Source organism: Rhea pennata, chromosome 4, assembly GCF_028389875.1.
Source record: "Rhea pennata isolate bPtePen1 chromosome 4, bPtePen1.pri, whole genome shotgun sequence".
NCBI lineage: Eukaryota > Metazoa > Chordata > Aves > Rheiformes > Rheidae > Rhea > Rhea pennata.
In genome coordinates this window covers 53875766-53903244 of record NC_084666.1, presented here as the reverse complement: position 1 = coordinate 53903244, position 27479 = coordinate 53875766, and the positions used below count along the sequence as shown (strand labels likewise).

Here is a 27479-nt window from a genome sequence, read left to right as displayed (position 1 = left end):
CCTTTAGGGAAATAGGGAACTACCTTCAAAAGTCTCCTATTATAGGTAAGTAATTTGATTTCTCTTCCCCATAAAACATTCTTTTTTAGAATATAAAATTAAAGAGATTTCTTGATGTTTACCTGCCCCTTAGAAAGAAAACAAAACTGAAAGACATTTCTTTTATGTTTGCTGTACTAAAATTTTGCATGTCTTTTCAAAGCTAGGAGCATACAACTTTACCTTTTGTTTAAGATAAAAATAATAAAAATAGAAGACGAAGAAAATACAAAGCTTTCCTGTGAAGCACTCTGAGACTGAATTTCCTCCTTGGCACTGAGGCTGAGATATGCTGAAGAAATGTCAGGTAGATATCTGTCTCACATTCTGAATATAAAGTTATTGACAATAGGAACCGTCTTATGCTATAATATATAGGCTTTGTTTGAACTATATTTTCTATAAAATTCTGAAAGGTTTGAACTTATTTTACTCCTGGAACTTTAAGAGAATCATCTGAAAATATTTGAATCGCATTGCAACTTACCATTAAAAGTGAAGTCAGTCTCACTGAAGTTATTGAAAAACTCCATGGACTTAAAACTATACAGTTTGACATTGCATTATTTGCTTTTACTTTATAGTCACTACTGTTCTTGTTTTGCACTAGTTTAGGTATTATAGGAAATAGGTTTAAAACAGTAGATTCAAAGTAAAATATTTCTTGTTTTGCTGCTTCTACTTTCTAAGTTTCAGCAAAATAACTACAATTATACTATAGATAGATACACATTTCTCACAGATTTGCTCATTACACCTTCTAACTCATTCTGTTGCATTTCTACACAACATTATTAAATCCACTGATTTTATTAAACAGATACCTAAGGATACCAGCTGTAAAGATTATACTCAACCCACTGTAACAAACCTTATCCCTTACTGACTTCTTAAAGTGTTTTTAGAGCATCTTACTGTTTTATCTTGTAGTGAACTCTATTTGAGGTATGTTAATTAGTTCAGGAGACTGAACAGTTAGGGGTGTGTGTGTGTACACTCATTTTCCGGTTAGCCAATCTAATGTGCATATACAATATATACAGTCCCCTTTCTACTAATTTTTCCATGGTAATTGCTTTACCAAAACTCATTTGCTTTTTATTGTAGTGAAGTATTGGCACGCTTTTTGACTTTTTAGCTTCCCTTTTTAAAAGAGTTTTTTTGAAACTACTTTTCCATATAATATTGCAGGTTTTGTAAATAGATTCATTTTCATAGTTGGAAATAAGTTAGAATTAATATCTGAATTCAGAGCACCAAAACAAGGTTTTGTCCACATACTTGACAACTGAAAGACTACCAAGAATTTATAAAATATATCAGTTGTAGTAGCTTCTTGCTACTTACAATTATTTTGCTTCTTGCTAGTTAGTGTGGTTGTCTCCTACAACTGTAAAAATATTATGATAACTAGACAATATAAAAGTTGTACTAAGTGCGTGTTCTTTCATTTACTTTTTCTGCTTATTTGATGGGTGTAGCACATTTTAAAGAACACTCAGAACATTTTGTATATACAATCATGCTGATTTAAATAACATGCAGTGTTATTTTAGGCAAGTTACAGCTTGTAGGATCAGTTCATTGCTGTGAAGAAAACTAGGAGGGATGGAAGATTGGAGGGCAATACTGGTGAAAATAAGTCAGGTTGAGATGTGTTTTTTTCAGGATATTTTAATTACTGACTGTGTGCTAGTACACAGAGTATCAGCAGGGTGACAAAGAAAAATGTTTATTCATAGTTGCTTATTTCTGTTGTACTGCTTGTTCTATTGAAAGGATTTTTTAATCAGTTTTGTAAGCTTTGTATACTCTGTAGTGATATTTATCTATCCGATACTCATTCTTAAATAAAAGAAGTTTTGATTCAGGGTTGGTTTGAAAGCATTCACCAGCAGGAGGGAAAGGAGAGGTTTTACCTTACCTTATTGAACGAATAATTGATGCTTAATCAAGAAATGAAAAAGAGCTGGAAAGCAACCGAGCCTTCTAGCTTTATGCTGTCTTCTATTTATATTACCTGTCAATTTTGTCCAACTTAAGGTTCATAGTATTGTTCAAGAATTTCACAAATGAATTATAAAGTTGCTTATCCATTTAGAAATAAAAAATGTCTGTCTAGATTTTAATTGGAGTATAGTCGTCGTTTATTTTCTTTTTCAGACTAAGGGAAAAAATGGGATATTTGGTTCACTATTATATAACTGTGAATTTTGACTGACCTTTTATCAACAATCACAGTGGAGTTTCCCAGAACACCTTCTAGGAAATTACTAATTTCTCAATTTTAGAGTTCCACGGATCCCAAGCACAGCTGGAATTTAAGGAGACCAAAATCCTGAAATTCTTTAAATGACAGTACGCTTTATCAAGAATTAAAGTGGCCTTTTCATTAGGAATCTAAAACACAAGCTATTTTATTCCTCTTTTGAGACTTGGAAAGAAACAGTGTATTACTTTGGGCTACTTTTCATTAAGAAGACTGTGAGCATGTATAATAATAAAAGTGAATATTTGGTTCAAGAAAAAACCTATCTCTGAGAACACAGAGACCTGCTAGTATTTAAAGCTTCTGTTTGGAGCCAGGTGGAATGGCAAGTTAGTGTTTGCCTGCTTACTTTTCTTCTTTTTAGTTATTTGTTCTTAAGTCAAATATCAAATACACTAGTTACACTGTTTTTTTTTAAAAAAAAAAATAAAAAAAAACTTCGGTAAATCATGTGTGCAGGATTGTATTTTTTTATATGTATTTCTTATGGTTTTGCTGGACTCTAGAAAATGAATTTGCTGTTGAAGAAATAACTGGAATGTTCATATTTTTAGATAAGACAATTGACATAAATATTGAAGACTGCAAGAATTGACCGGGTTCTTAACATACATACTCATCTGTGGTGCAGTTAAAATTTTATAATATCAGGCAATGCAATTGTGTGTTTGTACAAATCCTCAAACAACTTTCTTGCTGTTACTGAAAATTATATTTGAGGTCCAAACTCTTACACTGTACAGGAAACTTGTACTTACCCTAAGACATTCAGTGCCAACAATTGTCTCTCAAGTTCCTAAATGCTTTGTATGTGGTCAATAGTTGAATGATATTTCTTTGACAAGTCAATTACTTCATTTTACTAAGTCTCATTGCATTTTTGTGCTGCTATCTGCTCTCCTACCCGGTATGACTACTGGGTTGTTTCTGAGCATTATATACCTTCCAGTTATTGATAAACCTGACAAATTCTTTTTCCTTTTATGAAAAAAAACCTTGAAGCTACAGTAAGCTATGATTAATGCTGATGTGATGTTTAGCTTTCTAAGTCTTTCAAAAGTGAGCTTTTTTGACAGTATATAACAAATCACTTTCCTCCATTTTCATTTCTCCTCGGTCTGTTTTATTTTGATAACCAAGAGATGATGGCAGCTCATTTAAAATGTCCGATCCTTATCTTCACTGTGATAGTTAACAGGTTAAAAGCCACCTGGAATCCGGACTTTGCAGGAGGACCTCCATGAGCGGACACCCCGATGCAAAAATGTGAAGAAAAAAGAACACAGTTGGTGAATTTCCATTACTTCTACTCTCACTACTAGATTGGTCCTTTGGTACACATTGAACTGTTACACGTTGAACTAGACACTGTGCTGCTGAGCAATGTTCAGGTCACGCAGATGTTAGAAAAACAAGAAGGTGGTTTAAATTTGCCCATGTAATAACATATATGTGGCATGCGTGGGACTAGACAAGTAAGTTTTCCTCCAGCTTCGCATTACTGAAGTTATGGTGTAACATGGCTCTGTGTTTATGGGACTGGAGCAGCTTGTGTCCTGCACATCATTAGACACAGATCGTTATTTCCATCATCTGAAAATTTTAACTCGTTGCAAACCATCATGTGTTTTCCTGACTAACAGTTTGAACAAAGCACTACTGACCAAACAAAAGTGGATCCTAATTATTTAGATCTCCCCCCCCCTTTTTTTTTCCCTGTACAAGTTAACAGGTATGAAGTGTTACTGTTGATTTCCATGGGAACAGGAAAGGGCTTGTGTTATCAAATGAATAATGAAAATCCTATGACATCCTACTGGAAGGAAAAGAGACACACTAAGTCTCCTTTAAATTGCAGGATGAAAATTAGGTATTAGAACAACTATGCCTCTGGGTGAATGTGTAAGTATAATGATACTGAAACTTGGCTTCTTTTCAAAATAAGTCTATAGCAGTTTTGTATTGAAAATCTAGTGATTCAGAAATGTAAAAAATAGAAGCTGAGCAAAAATGTAAAGGTGTGACAGAGGACAAACTTAAATTACTTCCAATAAGAAAAAAAAATGTTAGTTTTTGAAAGAATAATTGCTAAGTCTCTTTCTAGGAATATATTTATGTCATTAAAATATAATTTGTGTATTAGATATAATTATGTTAGATGAAATAATTTTTAAAAGGTAGACAAATATAAAGAAGCCTCCCACTCTGTACATTTACCACACAACAGAAACAGTGTATAGTACCAGAGAGTAGGAGTTAGTGGTCAGTTTTCTCACAGAAGAAAATCACATGGAGTCCCACAGGAATGAATTTTCATTCATCAGTCATCTGAAAAAGAGAACGAAAAGTGAAGTGACAAAGTTTGGTAAGTTAATCAGGGTAATAAAGACAATGCTAATGACAAAACAAAAGATGCAGGAGGAGCTCATGGGGACTGGGTAGCAGATCAGATTCCATATTGATATGTGTAATGCAGTGAATGTGGGAAGAAAAAATAACTGTAATTTAACATACATAATGATAGGTGCTAAATTAACTCTTACACTAGAAATCGTGTTATTGAGTAGTGTAAGAAATAGTTTTATGAAACTCAGTTCAAATCTCTACTGTGGCCAGAAGAGCAAATATTTTTATTGAAAAAGGAAACGGGTGAAAGCAGAGAGCATTGTAAACTATTGCATATACATCTGTGGTGTGTCTTCAGTTTGAGTATGCTGTGCTGTTCCGCTCCAACATCTCAAAACAGTGTAGTAAAAAGTAATAGTATAGTAATAGCATAGTAACACTGAGTTATACAGTGTTGATACAAGGAAAGGTGACAATGGAAAGGAAGGATCGGGATAGACTTTGTACATGTATCTGTGAAAATTTAGCCAGGAAAAATGAGGAAAGGAACTGGGAATAAAATACGGGAATAATAAGGCACCTGCCCTCCTATGCTCTTACTGGGATACCCAAAACTGGGCACTTTAAACCACACTAGCCCACACAGGACTACCTTGTTTTTTGGTCTACACTGATATCATTATGCTTACAAAATGTATGTACTTGTGTACTATACTGCTGAAACTTTTTTTAAAAACATTTCCTAATAGCAAAATAACCTTTACATTTGGACTAGCCACCCTTAGATATACTTTTACAGCTCCCCCTGAAGTGACTGGATGTCCTCCAAATTTTAACAGGATGATAAACAACTGGGTGCTAGACTGAGTAGCAGAGGAATTCATATAAATCTGTAAGCTGTGAGTAAATATCTCAGCACCCCTGGGGGCCTAAAATCTTACATCTCAGTAGGCCAATTGCATGTAATAGTTAAATTTTACTACTTCCACTGTGATCCAATTTGCAAATGAACTGTACCACACTGTCACATCCATTTATTTCAAGTTTAATTCTTCTGTTTCTGCCTTTTTCAAACTATTCTGCCCTTTGATAGTAGTTTATTCTAGAAGAAATTGAAGGAGCAAGAGACTGTATTACAAACAAGTTATACTTCATCTTAATTTTTAAGTATCTTTTAACTTTCTTCTTTTAACAGATTATTCAGAAACACCATCTACTTAATTTTTTATATATATTTGTGGAAATGCATTTTAAAACAATGTGGAATATATGCAAGCCCCTGAAAAAAACAAATTTATTACCACTGTCAGACTTCATGACAGAGTCCTCTTTATGTCCAACTGTAAGAACTGTATATTTGATTATATAGACTCAAAATTTATTTTCAGGATTGGCTGAAACAATCATGGTTGAAAACACACAGTATTCCTTGATTTTTCATATTTCTTCATTTAGGCATCTCTGCTGCAGGTAAGATAAAAACCTTCCCATAAGGATCTATTCAGAATAGTCATCCTTGCCATCAAATGAAAATTATGTGAATTGTCTTAGCTTGTTTTGGCAATGACTGCTTTCTAAATCTCCATCCACCTTCATTTTAAATCCGTGTCACTATTTCATTTTTTTCATAATGAAGATTTTGTTAAATATAATATATTTATATCTTATTCAGTTAACAATGTGTTATATTTGTTTTTCTTTGAAAATATATTCCAGTTGAATGGGATTATTTCTAAAGAGGCACCATGACCTCTTTACTAAACCGTTGTACCTGTCTATTGTAAGACTCAATGTTATTGTTAGTATTATGTTTTGTGAATAACTGGTTAGTGTAGCAGTCCTTTGACCAGAAATTCTGTTTTACTCCAGCTGAGAATCAGTCTAGAGAAGTTCAGTGTTCTCTGACCTTTTCCACATATGAAAGGAGTATTTAAAGGTATAGTATTTTCCATGGTCTTTCATCAATTTGAGGGGAAAAAAATAACAACAACTTTATGTAAATTCCTACATAGAGAATTGCCTAAAGACTTAGGCTGTAGATTGTTAGAATTTCAGTACTTTTGGCACGATAAGAAATAGCTGCTGTTCACATGTTAAAGCATTTTTCCCATCAGCTTTCCAATTCTGCCTTTGTATGGTGTATAGCTTCAGACATATTGATACCCTGAGCATGACAGCAAGCTCTTCTGGATATTCTGAAGCCTAATATTCTTGAAAATTGCTTTGACACTATTGACCTATTTACACACCAAATATTTTTTTCAGCTTTGTGTTAGTCAGTCACTCCTTGATTGAACAAGTGGGGAAATTGGTGTTTATTCATATTAGATTTATTAATATCCCTTTTGTTTAGCTACATTCCATACCTAAACATATATCTATTAGCATGAAACCTTACATGGCATAAGATATAAACTGGCTGATTTTGACTAGGGGAAGGACAACTTTGTAAATTCAGCTCGCAACATATATGTTCAAGAAACCTGAGACATAACAGCAGCTAAAAATTAAAGATACTTGAGTCAGAGTTCATTAACATAGTTAACCCTATGTCTAGTATTTTTTAAAAAATCAAGTAAATAACTTGAATAAATCCTACTACTTAGATTCTGTACAATCACCTGCAACTTAGTGTTGAATTCATTAAGAAATTCTGCAATGTCTTCAGGAATGCCAGAAAACTTTTCCAATTTTAATGAAAAATTTGCAAACTAACTACATTAGATGTTCTGACAAACCTAGTCTAAGCTACAAGTTGTATGGTTTTGGCTTTCCTGGCACAAGTTTCAGATATTCCATATAGGGAAAATTTAGTCTACTTCATTCTGATAAATGTGCTATTCAACTGCATTAGGAACCTTTGCATTATTTATTACCATTTCATACTCCTTTAGCTCATACATACCTCTTCAGCTTCCTCTTTAATAGTTTGTAGTTTGAGTCCTACTTAGTAGCAAATAATTGCTATGTTAAGTGTTATGCCACAAACGAGTTTTAACCACTGTCCCAATCACCTAACATTTTCCACACCTATTTTTTAAAAAGTTTCTGTGTAGTCAACTCAACTGTTTCCAGTTCACCATGATACTTGGCAAACTTTATTAAACATCCCAATTTAATTCCATACTAGCTACTGGAAGGGTTCTGGATTTATTGTCCCTTCTAAATCACAAGTCTGAGTTTAGAAGCTCAGACTTCGTGCTCTTCTGCCTTTACAAATAAGAATAGAGCAAGTTATTCAAATGTTGTAACAAATGTTCAAGACCAAGGACAAAAGTAAAATACCACACAGTAGGCCTATCTCCTGTGAGCGCACGATCGGCTGCAGCTACTACAGTTTGGATAGATTCCAAGGATATAACTTAGAAATAAACAGCCACCCTTACACAGCAAAACTGATGTATAAATAGACAAAAATAACCTGTTTACAGTGCCAGAACTTGAACTGTGCAAGCATCACACATGAGGTGAAAATGTACTGCTTTGTTTTTGATTACAGAAATATCTCCCTCTTTTAAATAAGTACCAGAAGGAAATAAGTGTGACATTCAAAGCACAAGGGCCGAATATATCCACTGGACATGCAGTTATTGCTAAGAACTACCAAATTTTGAACCACGCTTGAAAAAACTAAGGACAATGGCAGAAGAAGTATTCTTGCTTGCATTCAGAGGAACACCTGTGCTTCCCAGTCTGGTGAAAGAGAAATGAAGGTCACTGCTTATGCAAGGTATGGCCTCTCAGAGAATACTAGTAGTTTATTACAAATGAAACACATTCTGTTTTGATAAAGGTCATGCAGAATAGCTCCATTTTTTTTCTAGAAAAGAAAAGATTTTATTTATTATGCTACATATCACAGGATTTAAATCTTTACAACCTTGTGGTAAGCATGTTTCCTAGGCCATACTCCCTATTGTAATACACTTATTTGTAGAAATCTCTGCAAGAAAGAAGTGTCCTTGTCCTTTTGTTCTTTTTGGTAGAGATGTTGTCTTCACTGAAAAAAAAAAACTCTTGGATGTTCCAAAGATTTTTTTTCATACAAAAATGATAAGGCTAAGGTAAACATCTCACTCCTTTTGTATCAAAAATAATAATTGGTTAGTGGAAAAAATAATAATTGAAGAACTTTAGTTTTGTAGTTCTCAGATTATGCTTTGTCCCAAATGTCTGTTGACCTCCTCTTTGCCAACAGAATGAGTTTGCATATGTTGTATTGGTTCATGAGCTTGCATAAATTGCCGTGGATTGTGGAATGGTATGAGAGTGCACTTTTTAGAAACTCGGAAATAACAGAACGTGGGGAACATGGACGTTTAACCATAGAGCAACTGCTTGAACAAAGAAGCAATGCAGATTTCAGTTTACTGAGTCAGCGCTATGTGAATTCTAGTTTATTTTTTCACTCTGAGGGCTTCATACAAGTTTTTAACTTGCTTGGAAGTTATTCATGTTACTCATGAAACTAAATTACAGTAAGATACAGTTGGAATTAATGTGTTCATGTCTATGCAGAGATCAGCTAAATCTGAGGGCTAAGCAGCCCCAAAGGAATGTTACAATCACGTCATTCCGTAGCCCGAATCTCGCTGTCAGCACATGGGTTGGACTCAGCCTGCAGAAGACTTTCCACACACCCTTCCATCTTCCCTCCTTGTTGTTCAGGTGGCTACTGAATGTTTCCTTCACCTCAGTCACCCGAACAGTTAAATCCCTCCTGCTGCTGCTATGAGCAGTTGACGTCCACGCTGCCTGCACCACTACGTACTCTGCAAGGTGCCCAGGAGCCGTCAGTTATCTCGAGTTTGGCTGGACACCATCTTCCAGGAGGTCTGTACATTTTCCTTCTACTTTTCCTCCTCCTCCTCGGCACTACAGCCTTCGTGCTGTCTCAGAGCTCATACAGTGAGAGCGATGGTCATCCTGTCTCCTGTCTGCTCCTCGTGTTTGGTTCATCTGTCCAGAACATCACTGAAATCCCTTCATATTCCCAGGGACCTGAGAACACTGCTAATTCATGGTAATTGTCACCTTTACGTTATTATTGAAGATTTGTGACTTTGAAGATAAGATGTTTTCTTTAGGAGCTTGTTGAAGACAGGGTGATCTGGGAGCTAGCCCCAAATAAGATCCCTAATATATTATCTGTAGTGAAAATCAACTTACTTCTTGAGTTTTCTGTGCTGGAAACCTTTCCATGTCATCACTGAAACTTTCTTACAGATTCCTTTTACAAGACATTTAACAATAACATAAGCTTTGGCTGAGCCCTTTTATGGTAGATATAAGGTGCTATACATAATCTTCTTAGCAGCTTTGTATGCACTACCTTATACAGGCAGAATAATAATAAAGTTATGTCAACTTGCTTGCCAAGAAAAAAAAATGTTATCACAGTAAATTAAGTATTCTCCTAAACAAGCATTTAATTAACAAAACAAGATACTGTAGTTATTGTTGGTCAATTAGAGATGTAATAATTACTCCCAATTACCTGATGAAAACAAGCTAAGTAGGCAATTACCATAAAAAAAGTACAAGTAAAATCAATTGAAACATATATTGTTAAAATAAGTAAACATAGCTAAAAAAAATGTGCTATGAAGCTTTCTGTTAATCTCTCCAAGAATATGTTAAATTATCTTTTTAAAAATTCTGAGTATATGCCTCTCTTTCACTCACTCTTTACTTAAAATCACCCCAGTTCATGTAAAATCAAGAAAAAATGGGGCTTCTAGGTTGTGTTGAACTCTTCTCAACGAGAAATTGAGACATAAATAGGAATATCTTTCCAAAGATTTTTACTTTTAACATTTATTAGATCTGAGAAAACAGCTTATAAAAATCAACCTATAAAGAATGTGTATCTTTATTCTGTTCATTAATTGTTCCTAAACAGACTGAAATTAAAGATTTCATTCTCATGTAAAATTACTCAAAAATAGACTGTGCAAAGACAGACTAGATGTTCACTAACTGTTTTTGCAGTGTTTACCTAAATCATATTCCATTGTTCTTTTACTTGGGTTGGATTACTAAAATATTTATAAATCTGTAAAAGAGTAGTCAAAGGTTTTCTAGCGCTAAGTTCTTGAGGCTATCACTGAGAAGTGGAGACTAACAAAACCATCCATTAATGCAAAATAAATTTGATCAGCAAATATTTAATCCAATGTCATTGACAATAACTTAACCTTTCACGTTTGACAGGAACTGGTGCCTCTGTTAGAGGCAAAGTAACTTTTAAAATATTTCAGATAATTTAAAGGGAGACACTGATTCTCAACTGCACTGCAGCATATTTTCCATTGCTCAGCTGCTGTAAAGAGATTACAAAATAAACGCCATCTGCTCCAAGGGATAGCTTTAAAGCATGTTCAGAAGTGAATAAGTACTTTACACATCTTCTAAGGCTTGGTTTTGAGGGATCAGATTAGGGGTGAGAGTGGTCATAGCCAAAGTGCTTTTGCAGGCAGCGGGGTCACAGTGCAGCCTACGCGCGGGAGGTTTTTAGCGACTGTCTAATTTAGATCAGGAGCACGGACTCGTTGTGAGGACTGAATACTCTCACTGAAGAAGTGGTTCTGCATGCATTTCTTTGAAGGCAATACTGACTTAAATGTCCTTATCTCTAACCGCTGCTTCCTGCCCCCTTACTGCCCACTATGCTGTGTGGTGCAGCTGTTTCTGAAGTGTAGCAGTGAACTGGTTTGGGAAACTGATTCCCACCCCCCTCCTCCCTCAAACGAAAAAAAGACACTTTCCTTGGCATCACTAACCAGTCGCCACATCAGCACTGCATGCATGAAGGCTACAGGGTGTTCACTTTACTATGTTCTGTTCCTTTTATTATTTCTTTTTTTCCCTCATGCTATTTTAAAATGCAATGTTTAAAAATAATGAATATATATAATAGAGTACTTTTCAGTGGAGAAATTTTGTAAAAATTTAGCTGTAATCATGTTTCCATTATCATCCACTTTAAGATGGACATATAAAAATATTTTCTAACTAGAGTAGATTCTTCTTTTTAAATGAGGTCCAGATCATTTCTTATTTAATTATTCTGTGTTTAATTGAAATGTTCAGTATAATTATGTAGATCATATAATAAGCATGAACCTGCCAAGTGATGTATTCTGAATTTTAACATCGGTTAAGTCATTTTTTTTATTATTTTCTGTTCACCATTTGCAACTTAAGAGGAATGCCATTGTTTATACATCCCTTTGAGTTCTCTAATTCATTTAAAGATGCTCACCCCTCTCCCTTTCTGAAGAAACTGCAAGCTTAGAATAGAGCCAGTGCCCAGTTTGTGCAGTTCTTATAATCCTAACATGGGAACATAGGGCACTAGAGGTAATTTTTTATACTGATTATTATTTAGTTAGTATGGAAGATGATGTGTACAACATCATTATATTAGATATTGTCTTATTTATTACCTTCTTTAGGTGATTATACCTAAGAGTTTAGAGGAAGTAAACTGGTGTAAGGCCACTATTGGCTTGGAACATTTTTTTTTCCTACCAGGGAAAGACAGACTCATGTTTTTCCTAATGGTACCCAGACAAAAAAATCTTTCCATGATGTATTACTTGCACATCAGTCACTTTTGGTAAGCATACACAAATTCCTTTTCTTATATATTTTTTACTTAAGCACTTTTAGTCCGTAAATTGCAGCAAGTCCAAACCACAGACTCAAACATCTGGCTCTTTCTAGAGAGATTCTGTAGTATTCAATTTTGTCTTGGCAGAAAATGTTACAATATCATCCTGTGGGCCATTGTTTTTGCAACTTCATTTCCTCCGTATGCCTAAGACACAAATTTGAAAAAAAATCAGAAATGTTAAATGAACAATTATGAATTGTGAGTTTAGGTCCGGGTTCTGCTGCATTGGGGGATTGGACAATAGTCAAGAATCCATACCATGATGGCTTAATGGTACAGACAGTAAAGCCTCAGTCAGCCTGGGAATTTGGAAGCTCAGGAGAATTGTATGCTTTCAGTGCAAGTTCCTTAGCCTCATTTACAAAATTAAACCTTTTGTCTTTGTTTCTGTAGAATTGGCAGTTATTTTATCCCAGCCAGTTTTCCTATGAATTATTTTTTTTGAACATGAAAACCAGAAGGCTGTTGAACTTTCCAGCCTCACTTTCTTTATTGTGGCTTTCTGCATTATTTTTGGGAACACTTGTGCTACAACTTTTGTCAATGCAGAATGTTAGGGTTACAGATTATCTTGCCCATTGATCTGTTCAGTTTTAACGTCAAATAAACAAGACATATCACCTAAATATTTGTAGAACAGTATTTATTTCAATAGGCTTGGAGGCAACTCATAAAAATAGGGAACATATTTCAGTGTTGAAGTGAAAGGATCTAACACTGGGCTACATGTTGCTCAGTTGCCCTCAGAACAAAGGCATTTGCAGCACAATAATTCTGCCACAGGAGTATCTGGACCTCGTAGCAAAAAAGCTTGATGGCACCGAACTTTCACAATAGCTCTTAAAACAGAAAAATCTTTCTCCATAAAGCCAATAGGCCTATCTGGACAGTTTTGATCTGTTGCTGGCAACTAAAATAATAAAGAACAACCTTTGAGTTTTGCTCTGGCCTTTAACCACTCGGTCAGGTGGCATCAGGCATTGTCAGAAGCCAGGAAGGACCTTCTGACTGCGGGTCCTGTTGGAGCAAACTTGGCTACAACAGGGGAGAGTTTGGACCAATATATACTGATATGAGAAATCAATCCTTACTTCAGCAATGATAGCTAATTAAGCACAGGTAATTTAAATAGGTAATCATGAGGAGCACTTGCCTAATTAATGTACTGGCAAGGAAACTCTCAAGGAATGCCAGAATTCTGTATTTTGAAAGCACATTATATATATGCAGTTTGTTAATGTGACTCTGGAGAAACCTGACATAACAAACTCTAGAAAAGTAGTCCAGAGTTAAAAATCTTTAGCCTAATAGAAATTGGATCGCTTAGAAAAACAGATGGAGAAAACTGAAGGGAAACTATGAAGAAAAGTGCTTGTAATTCATAAGACTCAGATATTTAGAAGTATTGGAACATAAATTGAAACCTTCGTAGTTCCAAAACCAGATCAAACAAGCCCAATATCACTGCTTATTGAAAACCAAATTTATTTTTTTCACCCTTACATTTCTCAGAGAACAAAACAAAACACAACAAAAACCAAACCCAATTCTGTCATTTATATATTGCCATGGTTGTAGCAAGGTTAATATGTCAGAAGAGAGATACAAAGTCTAATGATGCTCTAAGTTTTATAAAGCATAGTCATTTTGCATTTTCTGATTAAGTCAATAACTGTATTACTATGTAAGCAATTTTCTTGACACAAATTCAATAATTCCTTATGTAACCTGCTTTTTTCTGCAGTGAAGGTAGCCAAACCATAGAGCATGCCTAGTGCGAGAGCAGAATATAACAGTATTCACAGTATTCATCATCATCATCAATATTATTATTACTATTAGCAGATTAAAAGCTCCACATACGCTTAACTTACGTCATTATTGGTATCTACCAAATAACTTGCTTAGCAGTTTGACTCCAGTGATTATTTCTTAAGCAGTGTCTCTCTGATCTTTTTCTGTGTTTTTCTGAAAATTAGATACTGTTTACTGATGTGGTAAATCCCCTTCAGAAAATATTTAACTAACAAGAGATTTTATTTTTTTAAAAAAAAATTGTCCTCGTCAATATTCTCAACTCCCAACCTTAGTAAACATATGCTGATTTACATCTACTGAACATCCACCACAGAAGTTATACAGATATACAAGCTCGAACAAAGCTTAGGAGTATGTTTTTGTCTAGAGATACTATGGACATATTGTAATGGTTAGAGAAGTCTGGCCATTCATATAAACAACATTTTTTGCAAAGTCAAAGTTGTGACACAAAAATAATTTCTACTTGTGTGCTGTTCCATAGAGAGGTAGACTTTTTGGCTAATGCTGCTGTTATTCTGTGATTCCCAAAGGATTTTTCTTTAGAGGTGCGGTTTGTTGAGTGAAAGTTAGCCATGACAGCTACAGACTGTTCTTGGATAACTCAGGTTTTTGTAGGAAGACCTGTCAGAAGCCAGACAGCTTGAAGTATTTCACAAGCTGTCCGTTTTTAGTAAAGAACTCGGGAAGCGATAGCAATAAAATTTATGGCTAGAAAGAGCAACCTGCTATGTAGTCTGTTGGCATTTTAGAGCTAATCAGAGCAGGAAAACATTCTTTTCTGTTGTATTTTTTAGAGATTGGAAACCAATAAAATGGGCGGATAGTAACTTGTTTTTACACTGTAAACCTACCTCTTATTTTTTGAGGGGGAGGTAAGAGGGAGAATGTGCAACTCCTTTGTGCACTTTCACGTTTTGAGTACCACTGTAGCTCTTTCAGATCCTACACTGAAAGAGCCTGTGTAGAGATACTCATAGAGTAATTTTGGTCAGAAGGGACTTCTGGAGATTATCTGATCCAGCACCCTGCTCAAAGTAGAATCAACTTTGAAGCTAGATGCTACTTCAGAGTTAAATGAGATCACTCAGGGCCTTGTCCAGTTGAAATCTGAATATCCCCAAGGCTACAAGTTCCACAGTCTCTCCAGACAACCTTTTCCACTGCTCGGCCATCCTCATTGTAATGAATTTTTTCCTTATGACCAAACAGAATTTCCCTTCCTGTAACTTGAGTCCGTTGCTTCTCATCTTTTCACTGTGCACCCCAGGGAAAATTCTGGATACTTCTTCTCTGTCACTGCCTGTTAGCTAGTTAAGAGAGCAAGTGCATCTCCCTTGAGTCTCCTCTGCTTCAGGCTGAACACCTGCTGCTCTGACCTCCCTCATATGCCATGTGCTCCAGCCCCTGACCACCTTTGTGGCTCTCCGCTGGACTTGTTCCTGCAGCATGTCAGTGTCCTCCTTGCACTGGGGAGCCCAAAACTAGGCACAGGACCAAGGTGTAGTCTCAGGTTGTGAGGAGAGGGGAACCACAAATACCTTCAGCCTGCTGGCTCCACTCTTGCCATGCTTTGCCTTCATTGCAGGAATAGCTTCCTGCTGGCTCACATCCAGCTTGCTGCCCACCAGGACTACAGGGCCCTTTGCTGCAAAGCAGCCTTCTGCTCAGGCAGCACCTGGACTGTGGTGGGAGGTTAGAATATTGTGTCTCAGGTGCAAGGCTCTGCATTTGCCTTCATTGAACTTCATGAGATATCTCCAGCTTGTCGAGTCCTTTCCAACAGCAGCTTTACCCTCCAGCTTTTCAGCCTTTCCCCGGTTTAAATAATTTTATATTCCACCTTCCATTTCAAGTCTTCACGTTCAAGTCTTCATAGAATATTTTATGAAGGTGGATATCATTAATAAGCATTCAGAAAATAAGGAAACTAGCACAGAGATGTAGCATGAAATGTCCAAGGTGACTGAACTTTGGTAATTGTACTGAGCAGTCAAAATGGAAATGAAATATAGTTTTTCTGATGTCTTTTCTGGTCACAGAATGTACTAAAATGAGTACATAGAGTCTGCGCCTATTGCTTTTTAAGCAAAAACTCCATTCCAATATCATTACAGAATAGTCTAATGCAAAATTTTGTAGCTAGATAAAAGGAATCGGGAACATACATGTAGCATTGGAGCCTATGGAAGGACATCCTGAGTGAGTCACTTTTAGAAACAATATATGTACTCACTAAATTCTTAGATATTTATTCTCTTAGAAGTTTATTCTTAATTTTTATCATGTGTGCATCAGTTAAGGTTGAACTCAGCAACTTCAAACAAGCTTATTTTCAGTGCATGAGTGGCAGGCTTTTTTTTTTTTTTTTTTTTTCCCTTTTCCTTTGTATCAGATCTTTTAAAATGTCTTTGGCTAGGGAAAGCAAACTATTGTTTTTTATTAAAAATATTTTTTTTTAAAGTCAACCACATGTATTTATCAGCATAATTTTGTTTCTATATAAAACTTTAGAAAAGTATTCCTTTCAGATTTTGTTTTTGAATTGATAGAATAGTCTTCTCCTAGGATACTGTTTTATGCAGAAATATTGGAAACATTACTGATAATCCAATTAAAACCCAATTAAAAAAGACAGTAAAAACAGACTAATAATAGGTTAGTTGCTTTCATCATGAAAAATGAGAAGTCCAGCCAATTTGGTTATTGGATATTGAATCTCTTTAGATAAAATCTTCCAGTGATAGGTTTGAAAGAAATGCATTGAGTACATAAACCTAAAATTTAATATGAAGATTGCAGCAATAAAAATTGTCATTGAGAATATCTTATTTTTGACCGTGAAGTAATCTTATGTTTTCCAGATACTCACATATAAATAAATAAATTCTACAAATCTATTCTGACAAGATAAGGAAATGTATTACGTTCCACAGTTAAAGTATTTATGCAAACTTAGGTTGTAGTATTACATCTGGGAGCCACATAGATGCTGCAGCACTTCTTTTATATCATATCAAAGCGCATGGACACGCACACAAGATTTGCAGGAGAATCATAGAATCAGTAGGGTTGGAAGGGACCTCTGGAGAACATGTAGTCCAACCTCCCTGCTCAAGCAGGTCACCTAGAGCATGTTAGACAGGGTTGCATCCAGGTGGCCTTGAATATCTCCAGAGAAGGAGACTCCAATTTAAACATAAAAATGTTGCTAGCAATAAATGATGCCTTATCATCATCTTCAAACTTAAGAATACATAGATTCATGGACATCAAAGCTAGAAGAGAGCACTAGATCATTTAGTTTGAACTCTTCTATAGCAAAAGTGTTACAATTCACCCGGTCCCAAATTCTGTGCCTGAAGAAACAGAAACTCTCTGTTTTCATTTTGTCATAGTTCGCCATCTCTGTTTACAGATGTATCACTTTGTTGTGTTTTTCATCAAATTTCAAACTTCAGATTTTTTGTTTTCTCTGTAACAGTCAAAAGAAAGGCGAGGAAGGCTGCCTAAATAATGCAGTAAAAATATTGGTCAGTATTAATTGACATAAACTGAAGTGCAGGTTATCAAGCTGATTATTATTCTTATAGTCTCCAATAGCTCAGTCTGAAATCCTTGAAACTCCTGTCACTTTTATTGTTTCTCATCTCCATTAGGTTAAACTTATCTCAGTATGGCCACCTACGAGGCAATCATACTTTGTCTGCATAGTAGTCTCAGGTGTTCAATATACCTTTCTCCAAGAGATTAAAAAACCTTTCTGAGTTCAATATTTTCTTGTCATTCACACATAACCTGATTGTAGAGTTATCTCTAATGCTTTTTTTTTTTTTTTTTTTTTTTTGGAAAGACAAAGAAATAGAGTTCTTTCTGTTTCTCAATGTAAAATTTTTGTCTAGTACTTGTGACAGTTTTTCTGATTTTCAGAGTTTTTTAATGTGGGCATGATGCCAGGGTACAACATTTGAGTATTGGTACCTTCAGTTAATCCTACAAATATTAACATCACCTAACTGCTCCTGTTTATTATTTTCAAGTTCAGAGGGATTAAGATGGCTTCATTCCATTCTAATTTTATTTTTCCAAACCTAAGATTGTTCCCCACAATAGACTTCTGTCGTTCGAAACTGCAGTTCAGTCCCCTGCACTATAGGTAGACTCAGATTCCTTTTCTATAGATGGAAGACTTTCAATTTCTTTCCTTTAAAACTCTTTTTGCTTGAATGAGCTCAGATCATCAAGAAAAGGGGGATTTTTAAGGAAGACACCAGTGCTTTCTGACCATACTCCAAGTGTAGAGCGCACCAGAGTGGAAGCTGCACAGTGAGGAGTTGCAAAGCAGCATGCTCAGTAAGCCAATACACACTGCTGGGAGTTCAAACGCTATGTTACGCTGGCTGCATTTGCATGGCTTCTGAATCAGAGCTAGCTCATGTCTGGCTGGCTCAGAGCAGAGCCAAAAACAACAGAAGTCAAATAAATATAACTATTGTAATCCAGATCATTCCAGATGAATGCATGGCCTGATTATAATTATTTACCACTCAACCAATCCTTGTACCAGCCATAAATTTTATCAGCAGTGATTTTTTACTTACTTCCAAATGATTGCTCAAAATATTGAGAAACATTTATCTTAGAGTCCTGTATCATTCCACTAGAATGAATCCTGTACGTTTAAGTATCTGACCCTTATTACTTCAGAAATATGTACCTATGTGGACACATTGGACTATATTATACTGAAGTATTCCCTAATAGCAAGATAGACTAGCTCTTAGACTGTTGCTTTTAGTCTATCTAGTGATAAATATAAGCAGATCGTATCTAGTAGCCATATACAAGCCTTGCAAAAATGTATGAGCTTCTGTCATTAAAAGGCTGTGAAAGCAGCATGGCATACATAGGAGTCGCAGAGGAGAGGCACACGCTTACTACAGAGTTAAAGTATTTCAGTCCTAAAAGTAATCAAGTCTACATACCTGGTTATATAAAACTATTAACCTGGATTCTTACATCCACATAGGATTTCAGCCCAAAATGCACATCCCAGCTGATTTCGTATTCTTTAGATTTGCTCTAATTTATAGTCTCAAGAGACCACTGCATCCATCAAAGATTGCCAGAAAACCATGTACTCTGGTCATTTTTTGTTTCCTGGGACATGCTTTGCTATGGGATAATTAAAATATTTGTTTAGCACTCAGGTTCCATTAGGCAGCCAGAATCCCCATCTGGCCCAGTTTCAGGTCTGTTTTTACTAGTACAGCATAAAAGTACCTTTTATGCAGCTGGACTATACATTTTAGGAAATCAATTAAATATACCTACTAATTTCATTATTGCTGTCTAACTGATGACTGTGCAGTATTGGTCTTTAAAGTATATTAAGAATTTGTACCAAAACCCAGTCTCTGTCCACATTAATATCACTGGTCCAAAACACAGATGGAGAAGTAACACAAAGAAATGACTCTTGTTTATTTTTGGCTCTGGGCATTTCTGGCTTTAAATATCTACTTAAAAAGATATATTTTGTCCTCAGATGTCATACCAACAAAGAAGAGGGGTTTCCCGGAGTAGCTCTGCCCACCCAAGTTTCACAGGTTTGGGTTTTCAACAGCAGTGCCTAGAGGACATTCAGGGATATGAATATCGTTAGCTCAGTAATTCAGATCACATAAGAGTGACCTAGCTGTCCTAATTTTAAAGGTTATTTTAATTTTATGTAAATCTGTAACTGCCATTCACAAAAAATCTGCATAATATGCCTTGAATTTAGTTTTACTTGTCATCCACTTTTATACTTGAGTTAACTCATTTTTTGTGTCTTCTGGTACATCAGTGTTGTCTTCTCAAGTGAAACATATTAAAACTGCAGAGACTTTTTCCTCCCTTAATCATGAAATACAAACTTATAACTTCCCTTTCTTATTTCTTTTGTGTTCACCAAATAATTTTCAAAAATATATGCAGTAAAACCAGAAAGAGACGACTGTTTCATACCGTTGAAAAGGATCATTTGAACCAAGGAAAATATGCGAATTCTATGCCAGACTGTGATCTCCATACTCATATTAGTGAAGTTATTCACCTTATTAAAATTAATCCCATGCTTATGTCACTACCTGCCCCAGAAGGCATTTCTATATTTCAATATTTATTATATTTCATAGTCTGTTTTTTTGAATTAATTTTATCTTTAATAATTTTTGCTTGGTTTCAGCTCCTTCTGCAATTCACTGAAGTTGCATGATATTGACTCTAATTTCCTGATTGGTTAAGTCTACTTCCAGAATAAATCTATTCCAATTCTTTCTCTAAAAGGGAATGACCACATTTTTTATACATTATCAAAAAAAAAGGGGGGGGGGGGAGAAAAAAGCCAATAAAAGAAAATGCTCCCTCCTCACTATCAGCAGTTGGTATCTTCTGCTCTGTGATTGTACTTACAAGTTGTTTTTTTTACCACTTAAGGTTGGCACTGTCCCTTGCTGGAAAGAAAAAAAAAAAAAAAAAAAAAAATCAGAACACATTCTTTGAAAAGTGCCTTCTGGTCCTTTCTGTGTTTGGTAAAAATAAGATATGTCATGGATAAAATGTCATACATTGGATTTGGTTGTTTTAAACAGAGGAAGTGATTCTAATGTGGTATGAATTTTCACTGCTACTGGTGCATGGTAATATGTATGAAATTCATAAATTTAACTTCAGGTACGTAAGAACATCTATTCTTGGGGGGGGTTGTTTCTAGGCTCACTAATGAGTGGATAAGGAATAATAAATGGTAATTAACTAATTGCATCCTAGAGGCTTCTCTGGGATACATGAAGTGAATTATTCTTTCTAAGAAACTATTTCCAGTAATGCTAAGAAATCTAAAATGTGTTCCAGAATGATAAAAATATACACATTTTCAGATAATGGATTGATAATTAAACTAAGATTATCATATTTCTAATGTTAAAATAGAAAAGACAAGTAATAGCCTAACGCTTTTTCAAAGATCGGAGCTTTCAAAGGAGGAGGAGATGTGCCTCAGACAGTAAAACCAGTAAATTTGCCTTCCTATCCACACAGTGGAATGATTCCAGTTAGTATTGAGCTATTAAGTGTCCCAAACACCATAGCAACTTAGGGGTGAACTACAAGCATCTCATTTATTTTCACATCGTGTTCTAACTTCTTCAAACCTTCCTGTCCTTTCACACCTCGGTTCTGACTAGGAAGAGAGTGATAATGAAGTCCTCACAACAGCAGCACCATGTTAATCTTTTATCTGTTGCTGTTGACTCTGGACTTTATTATTTTTGAGTTCTTTCTGGCTTAACTCTCACAATGACTTTCTTCATTGTTCTTGTTTTGTGTTCAGCAGCGCTCGTCAGGAGATGAAAAAGGCTTGAAGCATAGCAAACATCACAGAGACTGTCAATTAATACCTCATTAATAAAGAAAACAACAACAAAATGAACAAATAAACAAGGAAAATAGGCTAAGTGGAAAGGTGTTAATTGAGGAAGATCTGAAAGGCTTGAAAGATCTAAACATAAAGAATTAAGAGAGCAGTGGGAGTTTTTTCAAATGAATTCATCTGCTTGTGTGAGGAATTGGTACCGCACATATGTTGTGAAAATACATGAAAATTAGAGGCATAAGTAGAATTGACAGAACTGGGAAAGAGAGAGGATGGACAGTCAGGAGTCTCATTAATCCCACCAATATTCGTCACTCACTCTGGATTAGTGTAGATGAAGCAGACACTCAGCTGAAAACTTTTCATTTTCAGATATGTTTGAAATAAAAAAAAACATTCCAGTCATTTCTACTAGCTGAACTCCAAACCAGTGTCCAGAAGTATAGAAAAATATAAATCAACGTTAAATACTCCTGCTTTCCTCAGCAACTTTAGTGTGATGTGTTCTCAGCATCTCTTAGTTTCTCAGAATTTAGTCTCCTGTATCGATCACTCTACAGATTTTCCTGTTCTCCCTTTGCCTTCTATGGATGAATAAAATGTGAAGATTAATTTTTAAAAATAGAGTAGGGGAGTTAAGAAATAAAATATAAATATAACAAAGTGAAATAAAATAAAATGGCATGAGAGAAAGTGTGAAAAAAGTCACGTGTAGGTGATCGCATCGCTTTTATTCTAGTTAAGACAATTTGTGATAAAATTAATTATCAAAATTTAATAGTAAGTTAATTACTATGTGGTAACTTTCAAGATACAAGTTGATCCATCAAGTGGTGTTTTTAGGCAAAACATATTCAGATTAGACTCCTGGCCCCTGCATTGCTGGCCTTTGGGGGATATTACTTTTATAATTGTTCCTGTTAGAATCATTTGTTTTAAGGGACTTCACATTATTGTGTTGGTCTACCTATAGTTAATATTAAAGCATATAATAAAAATCTGAAGGTAATTTTTAAGAATCCTGTTTAAGAGAAATTTTAATTTCATTCTTCTACGTGATTCCCACTGTCAGCATAACTGTCTGTTATTGTGTGTAGTTTTTCCTCTTTATTTTCACTAAAAATTATTAAAGATCTTGAGATGTTAATATTTAAAATATATTTTCTTTTAATCTCAAAAATTTTTATAGGATGGAGAAAAACATCCAGCTGAGTTCAGCACAGAATGAAAAAAAAAACATATATTTTTAGAGCTGGTCTCTTGGGTTTGGTATGGGGCACTTCAGCTAAATGGGGAAAATCTTGCGGTTCTAGTGTCACACATTTTCTTTTTGCATATTTTAATTTCTAAGACTGTCAAGTTAAACCATTTTATTAAAACTAAATTTACTACATTAAAAAATACAAACAAAACAACAGCAGAAACTAGACCTTCATTACCTACAGTGAATAAGGTATACAGTGTTTTTCCCCAAGACCAATTTATTCTGTGAACCATGCAAGCAAGCTATCAAAAGCTGTAAATTACTGGTCACCTCAGGCATTAGAAATAAGAGCTCCTTTACAGCAGCTCCCATTGAGTCAGTCTTTTTCATCTTTGCTAATTAACACTTTTTTACCATTGCCTTATAATAAATAATTGAAACTATCATGTAGGACATGATTCAGAAAAGAGATAGCAAAAGCTTTAAACTAGATCATTTTCAAAGAAATCTTTCTCTGATTGGCTTCTTCAGTAAAGCCCTGAATAATTAGAAAATAAACTGTTTTCTGGCCTTAAAAAGTCTTTGAAGCTCTGTATTACCTGAACAACTCTAACTTACGTGCATAGAAAACATGGCTTATTAGTACTGAAAAGCAAACTAAATGAAGATTTCATTCCCTGAAAAATCAAGGTAAGCCATGAAATACTTCACTGTGGTACAAGGATGGTAACGCTGTACTTAGTTATACCTAAGACTGCTAAAGGATCACAAAATCTAAAGGCAACAAGCAACTTATAGTATGAAAACAAGAGAGTTTATCTTAAAGCTATTGGACTGGGTGTCTCTGATCCCCGGCTCACTGTAGGATTTTTAACCAGAACTTCTTCAGAGTATGTGAATATATTCTCCTAGTAATCTCTTTTACTCCTATCAGCTCCCATCCTGTATTCAGAAACAACATAATACAGTGATACTAGATTGTGCAGTGAATGTGCAGTTAGCTTGTGATCTAGGAAACAAACTACCAAAAAAGCAAACAAACAAACAAAAAACCCCAAACCACCAAGTATTTGCCCATATTTATCAGTAGCTTTTAAATGAATCTCAACTAATCATAAGCAAGTATTAGCTCTTACATACCACAAAAGACAGCAGATATTTGCATATTTTGAGTTGCTCAGAGGAAAACAATCACAAAAAACACAGCTATTTTTGCAGTCCCAGCTCTCACCTGCCTCTTATATACTCCAAGCAACTCAGCAATAATTGGACACACCTGCACAGCCCTCATGTGCAAGGATGAAATTTCTGCCATATTGTGATTGTCACTACGAAGACTTGTTTGATTAAGCTGTGTTAAGCAAATGTAGAGTGTGCCTTGTTTCAGGATTGGTCCACAGGGCTTCGCTGCAAGGAAATGCTGTATGAATAAATATAATTAAGGAAAAGAAAAACCTAAAGATAATTCGATAACCCTCTGCAGAATTTAGCAAGGTATCTAAGAATGAAATGTTGACATTTCTGTGGTTACTTTACATATAAAAGAGGTACCTTTCATAAAAAGCAAAGCACTTACTTAACATTCCTCAAAGGTGGATCTAGTATTCTTCATTAGCTAAGTTTCAATTGCCTTTGTCAAATCCCTCTTCCTGGCAGAGGTCTGTCAACTGTGAAATCCATTTAACATAATTAGTATTCTGTTAGATTTAATGGAGAGTCTGTGAATTAGAGCTACAACAAAAGAGAACATCTACTTGTTTCTTTATCATCAAACACGTGGTGCTTCCAGCTCCTGTGGCAACTGAGTCTGACTCCTTTTTAAGTCATACAGACCATACTTAAGAGTAAGCAGCAGAGCCTTGCTTAAATTGTTGAATATCCACTTTGCCAGAAAAGATGGTATTTCAAAATGTTTTTATTTTGATTCATAACAACAGTAAATCTCAGCATTTGTCGTCATATTGAAATTCCCTCCAAATCAGCATAGCATTTTATTTTTAAATTTTCTCAAGGTTTTCAAATTTTGTTTTAGCATTTCGACATTTACTTTTATTTGTAAGCTATATCTCTGTTTGTTATATTTATATTGGATTATGGCACAGGAGCAGCAGCCATGTACAAATCTACAACTGTTACAGACCTCTAAAACTGTGACATAAAATAACAAAATTGTTGTATTCTAATGCATATCTTATTTTTGACCTCTGAGTGTTTGCTACTTGCTGACTGAAATATTTTATCCCTTCTAAGACAAAGAGAATTTGAGAGGTCTAAAAAAAATATGTTGGAATGAAACAGATTGATACGTCAACATCAGTTCTGCAGGGACTAGAAACGAATGTCCCAAGGAAGCATCAGCAGCTATAATCTGGACAAGCACCCAAAAGCTAGGAAAAGATGAGGTTATTCACGTTTAGGTCAGAGAAGAGGCAAAGAGGAAGATAGTGGACCAGTTGGCTGGAAAACTGAATGTCTGTATACAAGTGCAAGAAGTATGGAGAATAACAAGGAAATCTTAAATTCAGTCTTAATTTGAATTTATGATTTAGCCAGCGTAACAGAATTTGACGGGGCAATTCTTCTGACTGGAACATACTAACTTTTTTAAAAGTGTCCTATCGATAAAGACTGGCACAAAATGAAATCAAAATATGCTGCCCTGTACTATGTATATTACACATACTTTTAAATTGCAGAATATAAGTCGAGGTAGTTCTGCTAGTGATACCGTGACAAAGAAGGATGCTTTTTATCATGTAGCAGCCCACGTGATGAGCCCATCACATTTGTACTGGTTTATGCTAGTTTGTGCTGAGAGACATGGAGGCTTCCCTCTTGATGTTACCCATGCTAGCTAAATTTCAAACTCCAACGGGTAGCTCTGCCTGTGCTGTAATTACATCTTCAGTTCGCTGTGTAGACATACTACGAGATCAAAGTGTTTTCTGTTTGTCTTATAGTGACACAGTTTGACACTTTGAAGTACGAAACTGCTTCATTACAACACAAATAGGAGACGCTTCTGACTTAGAAAATCTGTTTCAGTCACCAGTAAGGGTTTGTCTTCAGAAAGGAGCTCCCGAGAAATTAGTGTGTGTGTGAATTTAGACTTGCTAGCTGCTGCAGACTAACCAGCTTTTCAGCCATTCTTTTTCTGTGAGCTGCAGCCTTTCTGTGGCTTCGCTAAAACCTGCTTCTGAAGTAGTACAAAAAGAAAACCCTTTAAATAAGAAATACCAGCCATAACATGGACTCTCATGGAACACGAATCTGCATTTGTGGGTCTAGATATTTCAGTGAAAACAGAGTTTAAGTAGAAAAGAATGGAATATTTTAACTCTTGTCGTGAATGAACTGATAAAAATAGGGAATATATGTACATTTTCAAGTGGGAGTTTGAAATCCTGAATTTTTTGAGGTTTTCATAAAATTTTGCAAACTCTTATTCTGAAAAAAAAGAGAAATCTAATCAAAATAACAGCAAATGCTGTAGTCAAAGCTATCGCATTCCCAGGTGTCCTATGCATGTCCTTTATATTGCTAAGTCACATACAAGTTTTCTCTCTCAGAGTAATGTTCGAGGAAGGAATTGTTTTGGCCAGTCACGTTTGTGTATTCATGCAGTTGCCCTGAGGTGCACTTACTACTGATAGAATTCCTCAGACTGCGTTCTTATCTCTGCTGACATACACATAAAGCTTGTCTTACTGCCTTATTTATGTAATTATTTTAGTTTTAAATATGCCTATACTTTTCCCGAAGTGCCTGCTATGGATATGAATTGTTCAGGTGGCTTTTCAGAGCAGTGCGAATGCATTCACAAATGGTGACAGAGAAAGAGGGGAAAAGAGAGAGTCCAGCTTGCCATCTTATTTATTTTATTTTAAATATACCTATATTTTTCCATGAGTGCCTGGAACAATATAGGCAGTAAACAATACTCATCAATAACTGTGCTCACATCATTCAGTTCCTTCAGCTTAATGCTGTGAAATAAATGTGTGAGACTAAATAGGCTTTGCAGAGTGCCCTGTAGTTCAATAAATCCAAACCCTCTCTGATCATGGACACAAGGTAATTTTAGGCATTGACATTTCATCTGCATTACCCTCCCTCTGTTTCTCTTCAGCTGAAACTGGAGAATTGTGAACTTTTTCCTTCTGCTTTCAATCTGTTTTCACTGATACACCATGCAATAGTATTTTTACTACTTGGTTAAAAAAAAAAGTAAGTAAATAAGAAGCACATACTTTCAAGGCTGATAGAATAGCAGAAGCAGCTTAATTTTGACTCTGAAAAAGAATCTCATACAAAGAGGTGATGAAAGAAGAAACTGTCAGTGATAGTCTCCAGAAAATACTGAAATCCAGAGGAAAAATGAGAAAGAAGAGAGTTAGGACAGGAACAAAGAAGTGCCAGCCATAAGTAAGTACAGCTCCATGTTTTTAATTCCCATTTTGCACAGTTAATATTGTATTAATTATTATTCTATTATTCTATAGTTAATCTTACTCCCATAAATCTGGGAAACAGTATAAAAACAGTTTCTTCTCATCATTTTTTTTTCAAAACTATGGGCTACCTAGCGCTAAATGAGCACCAACTCATTCAAAAAAAAATGAATTTAGCTCAGATCTTCACCTTTATATAAAGGTGAAGCTTTTCAGTTGTTGAGCTTTCAGACTGCTAAACTTAACAATGCAAATGT

General features: G+C 35.3%; 1 long non-coding RNA gene across 5 annotated transcripts in view; it reads left to right on the top strand.

Annotated features, from left to right (window-relative positions):
• Positions 1 to 284: 284 nt before the first annotated feature.
• Positions 285 to 27479, top strand: part of LOC134139979 (uncharacterized) — a 239305-nt gene continuing 212110 nt past the window's right edge. For 2 of the 5 annotated variants that reach the window (XR_009958298.1, XR_009958296.1), the window contains exons 1-4: positions 285 to 346; positions 3500 to 3597; positions 8154 to 8384; positions 9173 to 9677. This is a non-coding gene — a long non-coding RNA (uncharacterized LOC134139979). Of the gene's footprint in view, positions 347 to 3499; positions 3598 to 6493; positions 6591 to 8153; positions 8385 to 9172; positions 9678 to 27479 lie in introns of those variants that run through there. The other 3 variants (XR_009958299.1, XR_009958297.1, XR_009958300.1) reach the window with 3 other exon arrangements.